The sequence below is a fragment of the Paroedura picta genome, chromosome 1 (genome assembly GCF_049243985.1).
Source record: "Paroedura picta isolate Pp20150507F chromosome 1, Ppicta_v3.0, whole genome shotgun sequence".
NCBI classification, from domain to species: Eukaryota; Metazoa; Chordata; class Lepidosauria; order Squamata; family Gekkonidae; genus Paroedura; species Paroedura picta.
The window spans coordinates 18,000,013-18,018,499 of record NC_135369.1 but is presented as its reverse complement, the minus strand read 5'-3'; positions in this window follow the sequence as shown (position 1 = coordinate 18,018,499).

Sequence of the window (18,487 nt, the reverse complement as noted above, 5' to 3'; positions counted from 1 at the left end):
GATTCAATGCAAATGGAGCCACAAAATGCAGAGTTATAATTCTAACAAGATTCTCGTAAAACACTTGACTATATCTAATTGACTGTAGGGATGTGTAATTTCTCAGTATTTCTCAAAATTTTTAAAAATAATTCTGTCTACAACCATATTACATGAAGTGTATCATCCAGCCTTTCTCAACCTTTTGACCATGGAGGAGACCCTGAAATAATTGTTCAGGCTGTGGAGAGCTCTGGAAGTGATGTCGGCTGGCCTCACCCCCCTGCCATGCCTCTTCCTCAGCGGTGCCATATTACCAGACGTAACATCATCAAGTGTGTTTACTGACAGGCTCGAGGAGGTGATTTAAGGGGGAAATAGTCATGGAGGTTCTGTCCCCTCCCAGGCACAGAAAGCACAAGAGAACTCACACTCGGGAAGGGGAGCAAAACTTACCTTCAAGGCCAGACATGGTCTGAGCCCAGTGTACCTGAGAGGCCGTCTTTCTGCCTATACCCCCAAAAGAGTCTTATGCTCCGCCCCCTCTGTGGTGATCCCTGGCCTCAAAGAGGCATGTCGGACCTCAACCAGGGCCAGAGGCTTCCCAGTCCTGCCTCCCCCTGGCGGAACGAGATCCCTGAAGACATCAAGGCCCTGCCGGAACTTCCACATAGCTCAGGCAGGCTGAATCTTGGAAGCCAAGCTGAGGAAGCCCTGGTTGGTATCTGGGTGGAAACAACCAGGTTGCTACGTGAAGTCTCTTGCCTTGAAAATCCCACAGCAAGGAGGCCTGAGGCTCCGTGAGAACATCCCAGGAACTCCATGGCTTTCCCCCTGCATTCCTGCCTTGATGGATTCAGCCACAAGCTATTCCCAACATTGCCTAAAAGTAGGAAATTGGCCACTTCCATTGACCTGGGGGGGGGGCCATAATCAGGTGGTTACCATGACAGTGAAAGGAGGAGGATCCTGGAGGCCTATTCCTCCCTCAAACTACCTCCCAGATGGTTTCCAGCGCCCCCTTCCACAGTCAAAAGGTAGAAAAAGGCTGCCCTACGGGGCCACCGTAAATCGGCTGCAACTTAATGGCACTTCCCATCACCACCTCGCAGGGAGGGTCTGGCACTTGTATTAAGACTAGGGGCAAAGCCTGTTGCATTCAGGCATACAGCAGGTGTTAGATTGGGGTGTGTGTGTGTGGAAGAACTCTGCGGTTGGCCTCCCAGGACCTGATAAGGCTGTAGCCTGGATGCCCGGTGCAGGGAACTCACCGGCAGGTGCAGCTCTCACATGGCAGGAATCTGCAGCTTCCGAGTTTTGGAGGGAAGTGGAAGGAGGAGGGCGTGGTCAAGGGTGGGGGATGGAAGGTGATTGGCTGGCCACTGGACAGACAGGCAAGCCAGTTGGAAGAGGAGGCACTTGGGTGGGACAGCCGTCCTGAGTGGGTGTTAAGGGCTGAGTGACCCTTAAGACATGAAGAAGAGAAGAAGAAGAAGAGCTGGTTCTTATATGCCGCTTTTCCCTACCCAAAGGAGGCTCAAAGCAGCTTACAGTTGCCTTCCCTTTCCTCTCTCCACAACAGACACCCTGTGAGGCAGGTGAGGCTGAGAGAGCCCTGATATCACTGCCCGGTCAGAACAGCTTTATCAGTGCCGTGGCGAGCCCAAGGTCACCCAGCTGGTTGCATGTGGGGGAGCGCAGAATCGAACCCGGCATGCCAGATTAGAAGTCCGCACTCCTAACCACTACACCAAACTGGCTCTCAGACCAGCTCTGAGACCAGCTTCTCCTCCTAGGCCTTACTAGCAATATTAAGTGGAACAGATAATGTTCATGAAAGTGAAGATGCTAATTAGGTGAAGATTTTAAAAACTGGGAGGTTTACAGCTGTGCTCTTTTCTCTTCGGTCCCCTGTTTGTAAAGGTTTGCTTTCTGGTGATCTATTCTTGTTGATGTTTGACTTAATTTAAACTTTTTAAAAATTGATTTTTTTTTAAACGCTTTAAAAAACAACTCATTGGTTGGCTATTCAAATTTGGATTCACTGCTTATTCGAATTTGGAGAAGCGGGATGAGAAAATCATTTTCTTAAATAAATAAAAGAGGTTGGCCTGTCTCAGAAAAGAGGGGCTTGGTAAGAATGCAAGAGGTTGCATCACACAGAGAATCTGGACCGCGTTTCTCAGGCCTCATGATTCATCGTACCATCGTGCCAAATTAAAACATAGCCTGATGAGTCACTTTGCACATGCTCAAAAGGCCTCCTGTGGATGATTATTTCATGGGTCTCCGCATCATGGTCTGGTTGGGCGCCTGAGGCCTGGCGTGAGGTGAAGCCATCCTGAGGCCTTTAAAAAAATATCTGCTGCCCTTGGCATCAGTTCTTCCATGTGGAACTTGTCAGGTGGTCCCTCCGTCTCAGCATTCAGACATTTCCCAAGTATTGTTGCCAACTCTGAGTTAGGGAATCCCTGGAGATTGGAGGGTGGAGCCTAGGATTTGGCGGATTTGGGAAGGAGAGGGACCTTAGCTGGGTGTAATGCCATGGGGTCCGTCCTCTAAACTAAGTAGCTGTTTTCTCCAGTTTGTTTTCAGCCAGTTTGGTGTAGTGGTTAGGAGTGCGGACTTCTAATCTGGCATTCCAGGTTTGATTCTGCACTCCCCCACATGCAGCCAGCTGGGTGACCTTGGGCTCGCCACGGCACTGATAAAACTGTTCTGACCGAGCAGTGATATCAGGGCTCTCTCAGCCTCACCCACCTCACAGGGTGTCTGTTGTGGGGAGAGGAAAGGGAAGGAGACTGTAAGCAGCTTTGAGCCTCCTTTGGGTAGAGAAAAACGGCATGTAAGAACCAACTCTTCCTCTTCATCTTCGGGGATTGATTTCTGATTAGGAATTGCAGCCTCCAGGTAGGACCTGGGGATCCCACAAAATTACGCCTCAACTCCAGACTACAGGGATGAGTTTGCCTGGAGAAAATGGGTGCTTTGTGGGTGGGTAAGCTCTGGGGCATAGTGCCCCACTGAGGTCCCTGCCCTCCCCAGACTCCATCTCCAAATCCCCAGATGTTTTGCAATCCGAAGCTGGCGACCCTATCCCCTCGCTGGCAGACGTGGCTACCCTAGCGGGATTTGGGGCAGGAAGGGGCCTCAGCGGAGTATAATGCCACAGAGTCCTTCCTCGGAAGCAGCCATTTTCTCCAAGGGGACTGAGCTCTGTCACCAGCTGTAATCCTGGGATATCGCCAGGCCCCACCTGGAGGTAGATAACCCTACCTAGAGATGGCTAGGGGGCATTAACTAGGTGGCCTCCTATGGAGAATGGTGGCTTTAGAAGCCGCTGTAATCTACGACTTTTGAAGTATAATTAGATCGTTGCTGCTGGGAGCCTGGATGGCTCTGTCTCTCAGAAGGGTGGGACCCATATCTCAAACCCGCCGTACAACTAAGTGTCCTGCCCTGAGGCTCTGTTCCCATTCCCTCCTTGGCCTAACCCCCACCCCCTCCATCACCAGCCGTGTACACCCACCACACTAGGTGCACAGCGGAAGGCTAGAGGCAGTTGTGGCTTCCCTTTCCCTGGGCAGGGAAACCAGCTCAGTCTAATCCACGTGTTTCAACTGCCTCTGAGTCACGCTGCTAAGAATCCTCCCGGAGGGCGTACTTGGTGTGTCCCCCCCCCCCTCTCCACTTTCGGCTTCACCCTGCATGTTTCCTTCCCTGCCCTCCGCACAGTTGCCAAAGTTAAGAATTTTTTTTTAGGGCGGCTGCAAACCTTTAGGATTTGGACAGCAGCAACTTGAAAAACCCACTGAGCTGAAAAACCTGTAAGGAATCAAGGGTTTTCGCTCTTAGTTGGGCAATACCTGGAAGTTTTGGAGGTGGAGCCTGATTAAGGTCGGGTTTGGGGCATCGTGCTGTAGTTTTCTCTGTTTTCAACCGCTGAACGGAACTTTGTTGCTTGGAGATCAATTAAGCCGGGTAGGTCTGAAGCAACGATAAACTTTGGGTCCCGTGGACCCTTTTAAGACAAAGAAAGTTTAACTCTGGGTACAGGTTTGCATGCACACTTCTTCAAATACATTAAAACAGATTTTATGTAAGGCTTGAGGAAATCTGTCTCAGTGTATCTGAAGAAGCGTGCATGTACCGGAAGGCTTAGAAGAAGAAGAGTTGGTTCTTATATGCCGCTTTTCTCTACCCAAAGGAGTCTCAAAGCGGCTTACATTAACCTTTCCTTCCCTCTCCCCACAACAGACACCCTGTTAGGTGGGTGAGGCTGAGAGAGCCCTGATATTCCTGCTCGGTCAGAACAGCTTTCTCAGTGCCATGGTGAGCCCAAGGTCACCCAGCTGGCTGCATGTGGGGGAGTGCAGAATCGAACCCGGCTCGCCAGATTAGAAGTCCGCACTCCTAACCACTACACCAAACTGGCTTACACCCAAGATTAAATTTTGTTGGTCTTAAAGGTGCCCCTGGACTCAAGCCTGGAGATAAGGTGTCCTCCCGAATCTCCTGCTACCATCTGGAGACTGGCAACCTTACAATATGGTGTTAAATTTATATGCTGCCTTTTGCTGGCAAGCAATCTTGAGCCAGCTATACTGACACCTAAAATATTAAGACTTCCATTAAAATAAAATACAAATAAAACTAAAAGGCAGCCCAAATAAACACACATGACTAACGTGACCACCGGTTGTGCATGGCAGCACGCGAGAGGCAAGAAATGCTTCCTGTCTCTGCTGCCTGCCTGGGCCTGTAAAATAAGCTGGGACCGCCCACAGTCTGGGAGGCAGCCCTGTTTACAGGTTCCTTGGTATGTTTACATTCTGCTGTGTATGTCTGAAGTGATTTACAAAACTAAAGCCCAGAGTTGGGGCAACCGTGAATGAGTCTCCGGCTGTTTAAGTGTAAATAGCAGCTGCCCAAGAGGGTTTTGATATAGATCAGAGGGGAGAGAGACTTGTTCTCTCCTGTGTATTTTTGTGATCTCAACCAGCCAACTCAGATATCTCCAGGCATCTTTGTTGTCTAGAGATCTCCAGCCACTACCTGGAGGATGGTAACCCTAATGCTAGGGTTGTCACGTCTGGCTTGAGAAATTCATGGGGAAGAAGAACCCAGGAAGGGTCTTGCATTTCCCCTAGGCTTTATGGTATACCATAGAGTTCACACTCTGAAGCTGCCCTTTTCTCCAGGGGATTAGATCTCTGTAGGCTGGAGATCAGTTGTGATTCCAGGAGAATTGGAAGCCCTACCTGGAAGTTGGCAACCCTAACTTATATGCACTTTTGTGGTTTTGTGGTTTCCCCCACACATGGTTTACGTCCTGTGTGTGTTATGTGTGTTCCCATGCATTGTGCAGAACACAGGCTGGGCTTGGGATTTGTCCCCGTGTCCTGTGTAGAAGAAGAATTAGTTCTTATATGCTGCTTTTCTCTACCCAAAGGAGTCTCAAAGCGGCTTACAATCGCCTTCCTTTTCCTCTCCCCACAACAGACACCCTGTGAGGCTGAGACCTGATATCACTGCTCAGTCAGAACAGCTTTATCAGGCCTGTAGTGAGCCCAAGGTCACCCAGCAGGCTGCATGTGAGGGAGTGCAGAATCGAACCCGTGCTCCTAAGCACTACACCAAGCTGGCTCTCTAAGAAGTCGTGTATGAATTGTGCATTAGCAGTTCCTGTGCATGTGTAGCGCTTGATTCAGATTGTTCCTGGAGTAGGGATTTCAGCCTCTCCCTACAGTTTTATGAGCCGAAACAGGCCTGGGGGTGGGAGTGCTACTTGGTCCCTTGGAAAAACCCACAGTTGTGCACATGGATGTTTCTCAGTGGCCAAAATGTGGTGGAAAACTCCATCAGGTCACAGCTGATTCATAGAGGCCCAGGGAGGCTCCAGATGTCCATGGACTACAATTACTACAAACCCCCGCTAACATGAACAATTGGCAGGGGCTGATGGGAACTGAAGTCCCTGGACATCTGAAGAGCCCCACTTTGGCCACCCTGCCATAGGGCTTTCAAGGCGAGAGATGTTCAGAGATGGTTTGCCTCTCCCTGGTATTCCTTGGAGGTCTCCCATCCCAATGGGAGGGTCAGGGTTGACCCTGCTTAGCTTCTGAGATCTGATGGGATTGGGCTAGTCTGAGCTATCCAGATCAGGACCAGCAGGACGAGCACTATCCAGATTGGGCGTGGCACATGCAGGAATTGAGGAGTACCCGGAACTTAGATGTAGCAGTTACACAGGACACAGGGTGGGGACCCAGGACCCAACCTTGATTTATTATGTGTGAATCGGTTAGTAGCAGAATCCTAGCAGAGTTTTCACAGTGGCCTGAATGTGTCTTTAACGCTGTATAAATTACTGATTGTTTATTTAGGCCAGGGGTAGTCAAACTGCGGCCCTCCAGATGTCCATGGACTACAATTCCCAGGAGCCCCTGCCAATTGTTCATGTTAGCAGGGGTTTGTAGTAATTGTAGTCAATGGACATCTGGAGCCTCCCTGGGCAAATGCTGGCAGGGGCTCCTGGGAATTGTAGTCCATGAACATCTGGAGGGCCGCAGTTTGACTACCCCTGATTTAGGCTTCCCATTTAATAAAACTGGAGAAACAACTCCATGGAAGCTTAAAACAATGTGGTAAAAATGATAGGTGAAAATGTTTTAAATTATAAACAGCTGCCCTGAGCTCTTTTGGGAACTGGCAGGGCAAAAGTCAAAGAATAGATATAAATATAAATAATATAAATATAAATGAAATAGATAAAATAGAACTTAAAAAGTGAGATGCCCGCCATGTGGAGTCTGACCATTTCAAGTGTTGACCACCAGATGTCACTCTTCTCCCAAAATGGGGCTTGTGTCTTAAATCCTAAACTCTTCGACTTTCTGTGGAATCAGTAACTAATTAATTTTTCAAATGAGATGGAGAGACAGACGTTCAGACAGCTTTCTGGAGCTTAACCAATCCTAAAAACGTCAAATCTTGAGTCGGTGACAATGATTGTCTTGGAGACAATCAGCAGTGAGATAGTTGCACATGCTCAAAATACTTCACTTTAAAATATGTGCCCTTCTGGATCACACCAGCCATATATGTATTCATCACCTGTTTTCACACGGTGATCAACCAGCTGTATTGTGTGGCCAACCACGTAGATAAAATTGAAAGGGTACAGAGGAGAGCGACGAAGATGATCTGGGGCCAAGGGACCAAGCCCTATGAAGATAGGTTGAGGGACTTGGGAATGTTCAGCCTGGAGAAAAGGAGGTTGAGAGGGGACATGATAGCCCTCTTTAAGTATTTGAAAGGTTGTCACTTGGAGGAGGGCAGGATGCTGTTTCTGTTGGCTGCAGAGGAGAGGACACACAGTAATGGGTTTAAATTTCAAGTACAACGATATAGGCTAGATATCAGGAAAAGATTTTTCACAGTCAGAGTAGTTCCGCCGTGGAATAGGCTGCCTAGGGAGGTGGTGAGCTCCCCCTCACTGGCAGTCTTCAAGCAAAGGTTGGATATACACTTTTCTTGGATGTTTTAGGATGCTTAGGGCTGATCCTGCGTTGAGCAGGGGGTTGGACTAGATGGCCTGTATGGCCCCTTCCAACTCTATGATTCTATGATTCCACTGAGGTTGCCTCTTAAAATTGATATGCGGGGATTCTGCCTCTGAATATGGAGGTTCTTTCATCATGGCTAATAGCAGCCGATAACCATGAAAAGCTTCATAAATCTCTGCTCGTGGGCATTGTTATGGCCACTGGCAGTGAATTCCATACTGAGAGGCTGATGGACAAATGAAAAACTGGCGAATCACCAGGCCCAGATGGCATAGATCCAAGAGTTCTGAAAGAAATCGAGTGTGAACTTGTGGATCTCCTAACAACAACAAAAATGCCATCTATCACTAAATTTGGCCACCTTCCTAAGGACTGGAAGGTAGCTAATGTAAACTCCATCTTTAAATAAAGTTCCAGAGGAGATCTGGGACATTACAGGCCAGTAATGTCAATATATACTAGGTAGCATCTGTTATTAAGGATAAAATAGGTAGGGTAGGTCGGCACATGGATGAACTGAAGCTATTGAGGAAGAATCAGCATGGTTTCTGTAAGGGAAGGTCAAGGACTGATGTGGGCATGTAATAATATTAATAAGCAGTAGATTTAGAAGAGATAAAAGGAAGTCTTTCTTCACCCGAAGAGTAATTAACAGGGAGAATTCACTGCTGCAGGAAGTGGTGACGGCTACAAGCACAGACAGCTTCAAGAGGGGGTTGAATAAACACATGGAGTAGGAGCCCACGGGTGGTTATTAGCCACAAGGTATAGATGGAACACTCTGTCTGCAGCAGAGATGCTCTATGTTCTTCATGTGGGGGGGGGGCAACATCAGGAGGGCTTCTGGAGTTCTGGCCTCACTGGTGGACCTCCTGATGTCACCTAGGTTTTGGCCACTGTATGATACAGAGCGTTGGACTGGAAGAGCCACTGGCCTGATCCAACATGGCTTCTCTCAGATTCCTAATAATTCAAGTATTTTCTTTGTTTCCTTCATGAATCTATTGTCAATCAGTTTTATTTTGTGCCCTTGAATTCTAGTCTGGATTGTTTTTTTGTAACCTGCTGCGAGCCGGTCTCCGAGAGCACTGGGATATAAATCCCATTAATCGATCGATCAATTGACAGACAGACCGACAGAGTGGGAGATATTTTTTTTTCTCACTATTTTTTCCACCTGATCTTCTATGAACGTTGATCATGTTTTCTTCCATTTCCAGGGGGTTGGGCTAGATGGCCTGTATGGCCCCTTCCAACTCTGATGCTATGATTCTATGATTCCTTAGCCATCTTTTCCCTCCTAAACCTAAAGAAGCCCTAGGTTCTTATGCCTTGCCTTGCTAGGAATAAGCTCCCGGTTGAGAAATACCTGGAGATTTGGGGGTGGAGCTTGAAGAGGACAGAGCTTGGGGAGAGGAAGAGCTTCAGTGGGGTATAATGCCAGAGAGCAGCCGTTTTCAACCTTTTGACCTTGTACAAACCTCTCAAATATTGTTCAGGCTTCGAGGGACCCCGGAAGGGGTAAAGTGGCTCTTTAGAGAAGTGGCCGTGGAAGTAAGATGTGGAAGCCAGCCATCCAGCCAATCAACCAATCAACCAACCAACCAACCAACCAACCAACCAGTCAATCAATCAATCAATCAATCAATCAATCAATCAATCAATCAATCAATCAATCATTTCCTGTTTCCATGGGGGAGAAAGAGACTAGGCCTATAGAGCAATAGGGAAAGTGGGCTCCAGAGATGTCAGCACCCATCTGAACCTCTGGGAAAGGCCACAAAATCCCTGGGCAGCTCTCACAGAACCACTAGCTTCCCCAGAACCCTGGCTGGGCATCCCTACCATGGAGTTCACCTTCCTAAGCAGCCATTTTTTTCTGGGTGAACAGATCTGTGTTGCCTGGAGATCAGTTGTAATCCCAGGAGATCTCCAACTGCCACCTGGAGGTTGGCAAGCCTAGCGCTGCAGGTGAATTCAATCAGACCTGCCCCAATTGTCATAGTAGTTAGGGATGCCAGTCCCCGGGTGGGACCTGGGGATCCCCCAGTTGTACAGCTCATCTCCAGGTGATAGATCAGTTCCCCTGGAGAAAATAGCTGTTTTGGACAGTGGACTTCATAGCAGTATGTTCTATTGGGGCCCCTCCCTGCCCCAATCCCATCCACTCCTGGCTCTGCCCCCAAAGTCTCCAGGTATTTCCCAACCCAGAGTTGGCAAACCGAACAGTAGCAGATGTATTCTTGGTCAGCACAGGCCTTTTGACCCACGACCGTACCCTGCCATAACAAATATCCTGTTTTTTGGTTGCCTGCCCACCACGGCAAAAACAGAAGGTGTTGTGAGCACATTGAAGGTCACGGTGCTGTGTGGCTCCAGGGCTGGACCTGCCCCTGGGTCTAGGTTCCTGGGTGGGTGAAAGTCCCCTGGGCCAAATGGCCTCCCCTAACCTTCTAGGGCAGCGGCACCTTTGACCCTACACTTCCTTCAGAACTCGCTCAGCCAGTCCTGAGAAGTCCCAATCTGGGGAAAGGGGTCAAAGCCGTGGGTGGCAGTTTGAGAGGAAATCCTAAAATAGCAAGCCAGGCAATGTTTTTGTTCCGAGCAACCCTCCTATCTGGAGAAGGGTTCATCGGCACTGTTGGTGGATTACTCATTCTCAGAAAGAACAAATTTTGGGCCTGGGGCACCTTTAAGACTGACAAAGTTTTATTCAAGGTAGGAGCTTTCGTGTGCACGCACATGTGCTTTGCTGGCCGCACCTTGATTGGCCGTATTCCAGCTTGGACAGCCAGGACACTCTCCACCCGCGGGGTTGTTTCATAAATATTAAGAGGAACAATGGATAAGGATATGATCTGTTCCACTTAATATTTCTGGTAAGGCCTTGGAGGAGGAGATGGTCTCATGTCTTAAGTGTCACTCAATGCTTAACACCCACTCAGGGCGGCTGTCCTGCCCGAGTACCTCCTCCTCCAACTGGCTTGCCTGTCTGTCCAGTGGCCAGCCAATCACCTTCCGTCCCCCACCCCTGACCACGCTCTCCTCCTTCCTCTTCCCTCCAGGGCTCAGAGGCTGCAGATCCCTGCTATGTGAAAGCTGCCCCTGCTGGTGAGTTCCCTAACAGCTGCCTGCAGCCCTTCCAGGTCCTAGGGGCAGGGAAAAGCCGCCCGCAGAGTTCTTCCACTCCACCCCCCCTAATCTAGTACCTGTTGTATTCCTGAATGCTACGGGCTTGAACCCTAGTTATGAAATAACTATGAGCAATCAATCAATAAATATTAACGTACGGGCAAAAGCTTTGCTGGCCTCAAGCAAAAAATAGTAATTAATTCCTCCTTGCCCCCAATAAAGGTTAATACTTTACGTTTGAGATGAAGCAGGAAATAATTAAGTTGGAAGCAGAAGAAAAGGAAAGGAGGAAAATTTAAAGGTGCAATCCTAAGTGTATTTACTTAGAGTAGCCTTTCTCAACTTTTTTACCATTGAGAAACCCTTGAAAGATTCTTCAGGCTTCGATAAACCCCAGAAGTGGCCAGATCGTGCAGAATATGGTTGGGGAGCATAGTGTTTACATGCCCACCCCGGGCCTTTCCCCTTCTAGGCCCATCACTGGCCACTTTGGGAGTGTGTGGGTAGGTCAAGAAGACCATATATGGACAATTGTACCCCACTATGAGCCGGTTCTAGGAGTGGCGGTAATAAATCTTAATAATAATAGTAATAATAATAATAACAATAATAATATCACCCAATAAATGCTTAGCAAATCTAAAATAAATATATTAATTAACTCCTACCCATTCAGGAAACACTTGTCAAGAAATCCCAGGATTTCACGAAACCCTGGATGAGAAACCATGACTTAGACTGATAGAATCATGGAATTGTAAGGTACCTCCAGAGCCATCTAGTCCAACCCCCTGTACAATGCAGGAAACTCACAACTACTTATCCACCCACCCAAATTCATGCCCAGTTGAAGTCCTCCCCCCCCCACAAACCAGAATCCCTGGCCAGTATGGCCTGGAGGAAATGTATTCATTCATTCGTTCGTTCGTTCGTTCGTTCATTCATTCATTCATTCACATTTATATACCGCCTTCCCCGAAGGCTCAGGGCAGTTTACATGGAACTGAGAACGATACAAGAAACCATACATATATATATAACTATAACATTAATATTACTAACTGATAATAACAGAGGTAAAAGGTAAAGGTATCCCCGGTGCAAGCACCGAGTCATGTCTGACCCTTGGGGTGACGCCCTCCAGCGTTTTCATGGCAGACTCAATACGAGGTGGTTTGCCAGTGCCTTCCCCAGTCATTACCGTTTACCCCCCAGCAAGCTGGGTACTCATTTTACCGACCTCGGAAGGATGGAAGGCTGAGTCAACCTTGAGCCGGCTGCTGGGATTGAACTCCCAGCCTTATGGGCAAAGCTGTCAGACGGCTGCCTTACCACTCTGCACCACAAGAGGCTCTTCATTAATATTACTAACTGATAATAACAGAGTAACAACATTAAACAGTAATAATACAAACAGGTCCAGGAACAGAATGCCTTGATAGTTTTCGGGGGGGGGGGAGGCAGGGGCCCTGCAGATGTTGTTGGTTGTGCCTGGTCTCAACCAAATGCCTGGCGGAAGAGCTCCCTTTTGCAGGCCCAAAGTGGTGATTGGCGTTCCCCTAGGCACGCACTGACACAACTTTTCCTGCCCACCCACTCCCAATCTGCCCAAGTAAGCAACCCCACTGCAATCAATGGAACTTCTTCCACAACCGATGAACCTGTCTGTATTGGACCCAATCTTCACCTGCGCATTTCCAGTCACTTGCAGAAGCCATTGCCCTGTCTTTTCTTGGGCGTTAATAAGCCTGCTACTCTCCCCCAGGCCCTGAGGTCTTTCCCTTAAGAATTTCCTTCACCTTCCAAGGCTGTATCACGAAATCTCCAAGAATTTCCCAACTCAGAGCTGCAACCCTGGAACAGACCTGGACTGACAGCCAGCAGCGTGAGGCAGGGGTAGGCATGTCAGCTACCCACCCACCTAGCAGCCCACCCAGGTCTGCAGTGGCTTGGTGAGCCTGCCCCAGCCTCATGCTTCTAGCCCCAAATCCAGCCCATGGCAGCCGCAGGTAGCATTAGGCTGGGGTAGGCCTCTCGCCTGTCCGCAGGCCCACAGGGCATGGGAACAAGTGAGAGGAGAGGAGCCTTGGCCTTCCCATGCCTTCCAGGCCCATCACTGGACGCTTGGGGCAGGGTGGGACAAGCTGTCCAAATAAGGGAAGACATTTTAAAAGTTTTTTTTAAATGCCTCTCCTAGGAGTTGAAACAGCAGCCTTTTTGAAACCTAGTCAGAGGATGATGTGCCAGATCAGGGGTTCCCCACATGGTGCGTCAACTGACATTTTTTCTGGCATCTACCAAGTGTTTTGAGGAAATGGGTGGGACTCTGTGGACCATTTACCCAGCAAGACTTTTGATTGGCTGTGAAGATTTTTTTTTAAGTGTTAGTTTAGCAGTCCCCAACATCTGTGCACAAAGATCCTCGTGGTGTGATTTAAATTACTATTACTATCATCATCATCATTTTCATCATCGTCACATTTATTCCCCACCACTCCCAAGGCAGACTTGTGGCGGGTTACAAATGTCCAGTAAAAATCCCATTAATAACCCCATTAAAATGGACACAAAACATACAAGAACAGGCAAGTAAGCCAAGGCAGCCATTTTGTTTCCTGAAGCGGCCATCTTGTGGCTGCACCCACCACACTGCGTTCAGAATTTCAAAGGTGCCTGCAGGCTGCAAACGGTTGGAGACCCTCTGCGCTAGGCAAAGTGAACCAAGGGCATGCGGTAGTTGCACACGTCACGTACAAAGGCACCAAACCAGTTCCCCTTCCCCCACCCCCACCCCCGCCACCCATTTCTGAAGGGAGAAAGGGAAGTCTTTCCAAAGGAGGAGCAGTGGGGATTTCTGGCTGCCGGAGGGCAGCATGAAAAGAAAGAACCAATTCAAAACAAACTCTAAGGCCTCCAGACAAATGTCTCTCTACACGTAGGTAAAGTCCCAGGAGGCAAGTGCCCCCATAGCCATTTATGACAGGAAGCTTCTGTTCGGAGGCAAACTGCCTCTGAATCCCAGATGCTAGAGTTGGTTGATGTGGATGAAGCTGATGGGCAGTAGGTTCAGAATGGTCAAAAGGAAATACTTCTTTACACAGAGAGTGATTAAAACATAGAATTCACTGCCAGGGGTTGTCGTGATGGCCACGAGAATAGGCAGCTTAAAGAAGGGCTTAGATAGATTCATGGAGGAGAGTAGACTAGACACAGTGATTTATGTGCTGTTCTTGTCCTTCCGGAGGAACTTGTTGGTTCTCAGTAGGGACACTGGGGATAAACACCATTGATACGCCCCAGTTATGCCCGTCACTGTGCAAAGAGGAAAGCGTCTGCAATCCTCCATTTTATTTCTGGTTCACTATAAACAAGAAGAGCCTCTTGTGGCACACTGTGGTAAAGCAGCAGACGTGCAGTCTGAAAACTCTGCCCATGAGGCTGGGGGTTCAATCCCAGCAGCCGGCTCAAGGTTGACTCAGCCTTCCATCCTTCCGAGGTCGGTAAAATGAGGACCCAGCTTGCTGGGGGGTAAAGGGTAATGACTGGGGAAGGCACTGGCAAACCACCCTATATTGAGTCTGCCATGAAAACGCTAGAGGGCGTCACCCCAAGGGTCACACATGACCCGGTGCTTGCACAGGGGATACCTTTACCTTTACCTTATAAGCAAGACAGGTCAGGCCAAGGCAAGGCTACCCATAATGGTTTGTGTGCCAGAAATAAGCCAAAAGTGGGCTCTGTGTGAAGCCAGGTCTCCAGCAAGAGATTTTCTAGCTGTCACAGGACTGATGCTGTTATCTGCACAGTAGGGCTGGGCGTTGTGCCTTCCCCCCCACAACAGGAATGGGACAACACTTGGACCAGTGGCTGACCTAATCAACTACCCTGTATTGTTTCACCCTAACATCTTTTCCTGGTGAAGTAGTCCTTCTAGCAGCTTCCTCCTGTCCTTAATTACTGACACGTCTAAATCCCATTAGCAGAAACTCCACCACACCTGGACTCCCTCCAGAAGGCAGATATAGTCCACTCCAGAGGCCTTGCTCAGGGTCTTTCACCAGCTCCAGAAGTTCCCCTAATGATTCATTAGGTGTTTCCTTATCGAAGTTTGGTTTGCCCATTAACAAGCCTTTGTTTCTTTGACATGCCCTATGGATCACATCAAAACTTTGTCTTGGGGTCTCCATGCCCTGCCTCACCCCCTAGCCCCTGAGGTACAAAAACTGCTATAAAAAGAGCAGAGACAAGCCATTGCTGTTCTCATGCTTGGCTTTCCCTTATGCACTACCCAGATTGCTGGTGAGCTCCTCTTCCAGAACCCCTCTCCCTCTGCATGTTGGATGGTAAGGGCCATTTCGCACGGCTTCAAAATAGCACAATGGTTGCTAATTGGAAATGCTACTAATTTGCCATAACCCACGACGTCGTAGACAATCTGCAACAATCCTGAAACCGACCCGCAAAAAGCGCTTCGTTGTAGCGCTTTCAGGGGAATCCAGAAAAGTGGATTCACCCTCCGGATAGCGATACACTCCTGCAACCAATCTGCAACAGTAGCGCTAAAGACCTGTGCGTTACCATTGTTGCTGGTTCTTCGAAGTCCCTCCTCCTGAGCCTGTCCTCCAAACTTCCGGCGAAGCGATCGCCATTTTTTTTTCTCCGAGCGAGCGGGGATAAACGCACCAGCGAGCCTCTTTCTGTTTAGAGGCTTCCCTGGCTTCAGTCCTTCACCTTTAGTCACTAAGCACAAACCACATAAAAGCCCGTTTGCTGAAATAAAGTCCCTTTATTTTTCACACATAAATTCAGCCGAAAATCGGGCCCGTGAGAGGGGGGGGGATTTTTTTTTTATCACTCGAGGCAGCGTGCCAACGATCATACAATCAAACGACAGCTCACATTAGGCAGCTGGATGGGTCTCTCCGTAGCAACGAATCTACCTAGATTGGTTGCTATGGGTCTGTTTTTTTTTTTTTAAACCTTTCTTAAAGGGAAAGGGGCTGTTTGGGAGCATGCTAACGGCTGCCCATTGGCTGCTTGACGGCCAGGGGCGGGACGAGCTTGGCAATAGCGCTTCCTTTCTGGCGATTTCTGCCGAGACCGGAAGCCTGTGGGAAACGCTAAAAAACGCAACTGATTCCACTACAAAGGCAGGTATGCATAACGACGAATTCCACTATTTTAAATGGCGATTTTTCATTCCGCAAACAATTTGCAACAAAGATCCCCGTGCGAAAAGGCCCTAAGTATTCCTCTAATTGACCCAAAATCTAATTCCACTATCGCACCTGATCATCCTTTTCTGTTCACCTGTATGGTTGATTTAGATTTAATTGTATGTATGTTGTTAGAGACCTTTTAAAATTGTTTTTGTCCATTAAAATTCCTTTATATTAATTTTTAGGACTGCCTCTGTTTAAGATTTCTGCCCAGAAATTCTCTTTCTCTGTTTATTGTTATTATTACTACTACCCTTCATTCATTATAGTCAGTGTTTGATATATTGTTTTGTTTACGTTCTATGTGAGCCGCCCTGAGCCTTAGAGAAGGGAGGTATACAAAGGTTTAAACAAACTATGTAAGTTAGTCCAGCCCGGCATGAGAAAATGATGCACCTGCCAATATTTTGCCTGTGATATGGTACTTGAAGGAGTTGAAGACCTTTGAGTTTGGCTCTTTTAAGGGCAAGGTGGGTTGGTCCAGTGGAATCCGCTAGGAAAGAGATTTGGAAAACTGAACAATAATGATAGGGAGGAAGTGGGGAAATAAAAACAAGCAAGGTTCTTGACAGACATCATTCTGCCCTCGATCTCATCCCTGTGTTCCCCCCACCCTGGCATCCCATCTCTGCCAGCCGCTGGGGCATGAACCTGTCAATTATTTCTCCCTGGAGGATGTTCATCCGACACTTTTAAAGATAAAAGAAGGAGGGGGGTGGAAACAAGAGCGAACTTCTATGATAATTAAGCTGCTCAAGGCCAGGACATACTGCCAAGGGCTTGGAGGGCTGACAGGGGCCATCTACTCTGCCCGTGGATAATGGGTTGGCTTGCCCCCATTACTGCTGCAGCCAAGTGTTTGATCAATCTCTCCAGGAGACACAGAGAAACCCGCAATCGATACCAGCCTAACAGCTGAGTGGAGGCTGGGCATGTGCCGTGGTGTAGTCTCATAAATCTACTTGAAAATCTGGAGTCGGTTCACTTCTGTGGTTGCATGCGAGTTAATCTAGGGTTGTGCGCTTCGGCTTGGTTCGGCCGCCTCAATGATCACCGAAGCGGCCGAACCGATCCGAGGTGCACGACCCCAATAGACTCACAAGAAGAGCCCTACTGGACTGGATGATATGCCTAACCGGAGAGCCAGTTTGGGGTAGTGGTTAGGAGTGTGGACTTCTAATCTGGCATGCCAGGTTTGATCCTGCACTCCCCCACATGCAACCACCTGGGTGACCTTGGGCTCACCACGGCACTGATAAAACTGTTCTGAGCAGTGACATCAGGGCTCTCTCAGCCTCACCCACCTCACAGGGTGTCTATTGTGGGGAGAGGAAAGGGAAGGCGACTGTAAGCCGCTTTGAGACTCCTTCGGGTAGGGAAAAGCGGCATATAAGAACCAACTCTTCTTCTTCTTCTTCTTCTTATGGGCCCAGCTGCCTGTTTCCAACACTGGTTATCTAGATACTGATTGAAAGTTCACAGCTAAGGGAGGGTTGTTATCAGCATCTGATACAAGTATACCGCTTCTGGACTTTTACGTTCCATTGCACTACCCTGATTAAAAGCCACTGATCGACCTGTTCCTTTCCATGCATTTGTCTAGTCTTTCTCTGTGGTGCGCGCCTTAGTAGCATCTAGATTAGACTACTGCAAAACGCTCTACATGGAGCTGTTCTTGAAGACTGTCCACGAGCTACTGTTGGTACAGAATGTTGTGACCAGAGTGGGTCATAGGGACTGCATCTCTCGACTCTTGTAGGTAACTGCGAAGGAAAAGCAAGCATCATCCAGAAAATAAAACTATTTAATACTTTTTTATTAGGCGCAACTAAAACAACAAAAAAGAGGGTGGAAGCATTTGAGATCGCCACCCACCTCCACACAATCCATTTCCGGCATTCAACAGGGTTGCAGGCAGGTGGCCTAAAGAGTAATATTTGCACCCAGGAAGCTTGCAGCTCAGTTTCTTAATCATTTTGCTAAGCTTCTGCTCACCTCTCTGTGTTAAGTACCATCAAGTCACCTTCTGAATTGTGGCTACTCTATGGATTTATGACTTCCAAACATCCAATCATTAATCCCTTTGAAGCCTTGCAAACTGATGATTGTGGCTTCCCTTGACAGAGATGATCTGTTTTGTGTTGGGTCTTCCTCTTTTCCAGTGCTGCCTTTCAACTTTTCTTATTGTTATTGTCTTTTCCAATGACTCTGGCCTCCCCAGAATATAACCACCGTTTTCATTTGTAGAGAGAGTTCAGGCTTGATTTGAGCTAGAACCACAATATCCTTAAAACTCTCCTCCAGTACCACATTTCAAAAGAATCAGTTTTCGTCCTGTCGCCATTCTCATTACCCAACTTTCACTTCTGAAGGGAATTACCATCATTTGAATTATCTTTATAGCCAGCGTGGTGTAGTGGTTAAGAGTGGTGGCTTCTAATCTGACGGGCCGGGTTTGATTCCACATGCAGCCAACTGGGTGAACTTGGGCTCGTCACAGCCCTGATTGTTCTGTTCTCATAGAGCAGTTCTACAGAGCTCTCTCAGCCCCACATACCTCACAGGGTGCCTGTTGTGGGGAGAGGAAAG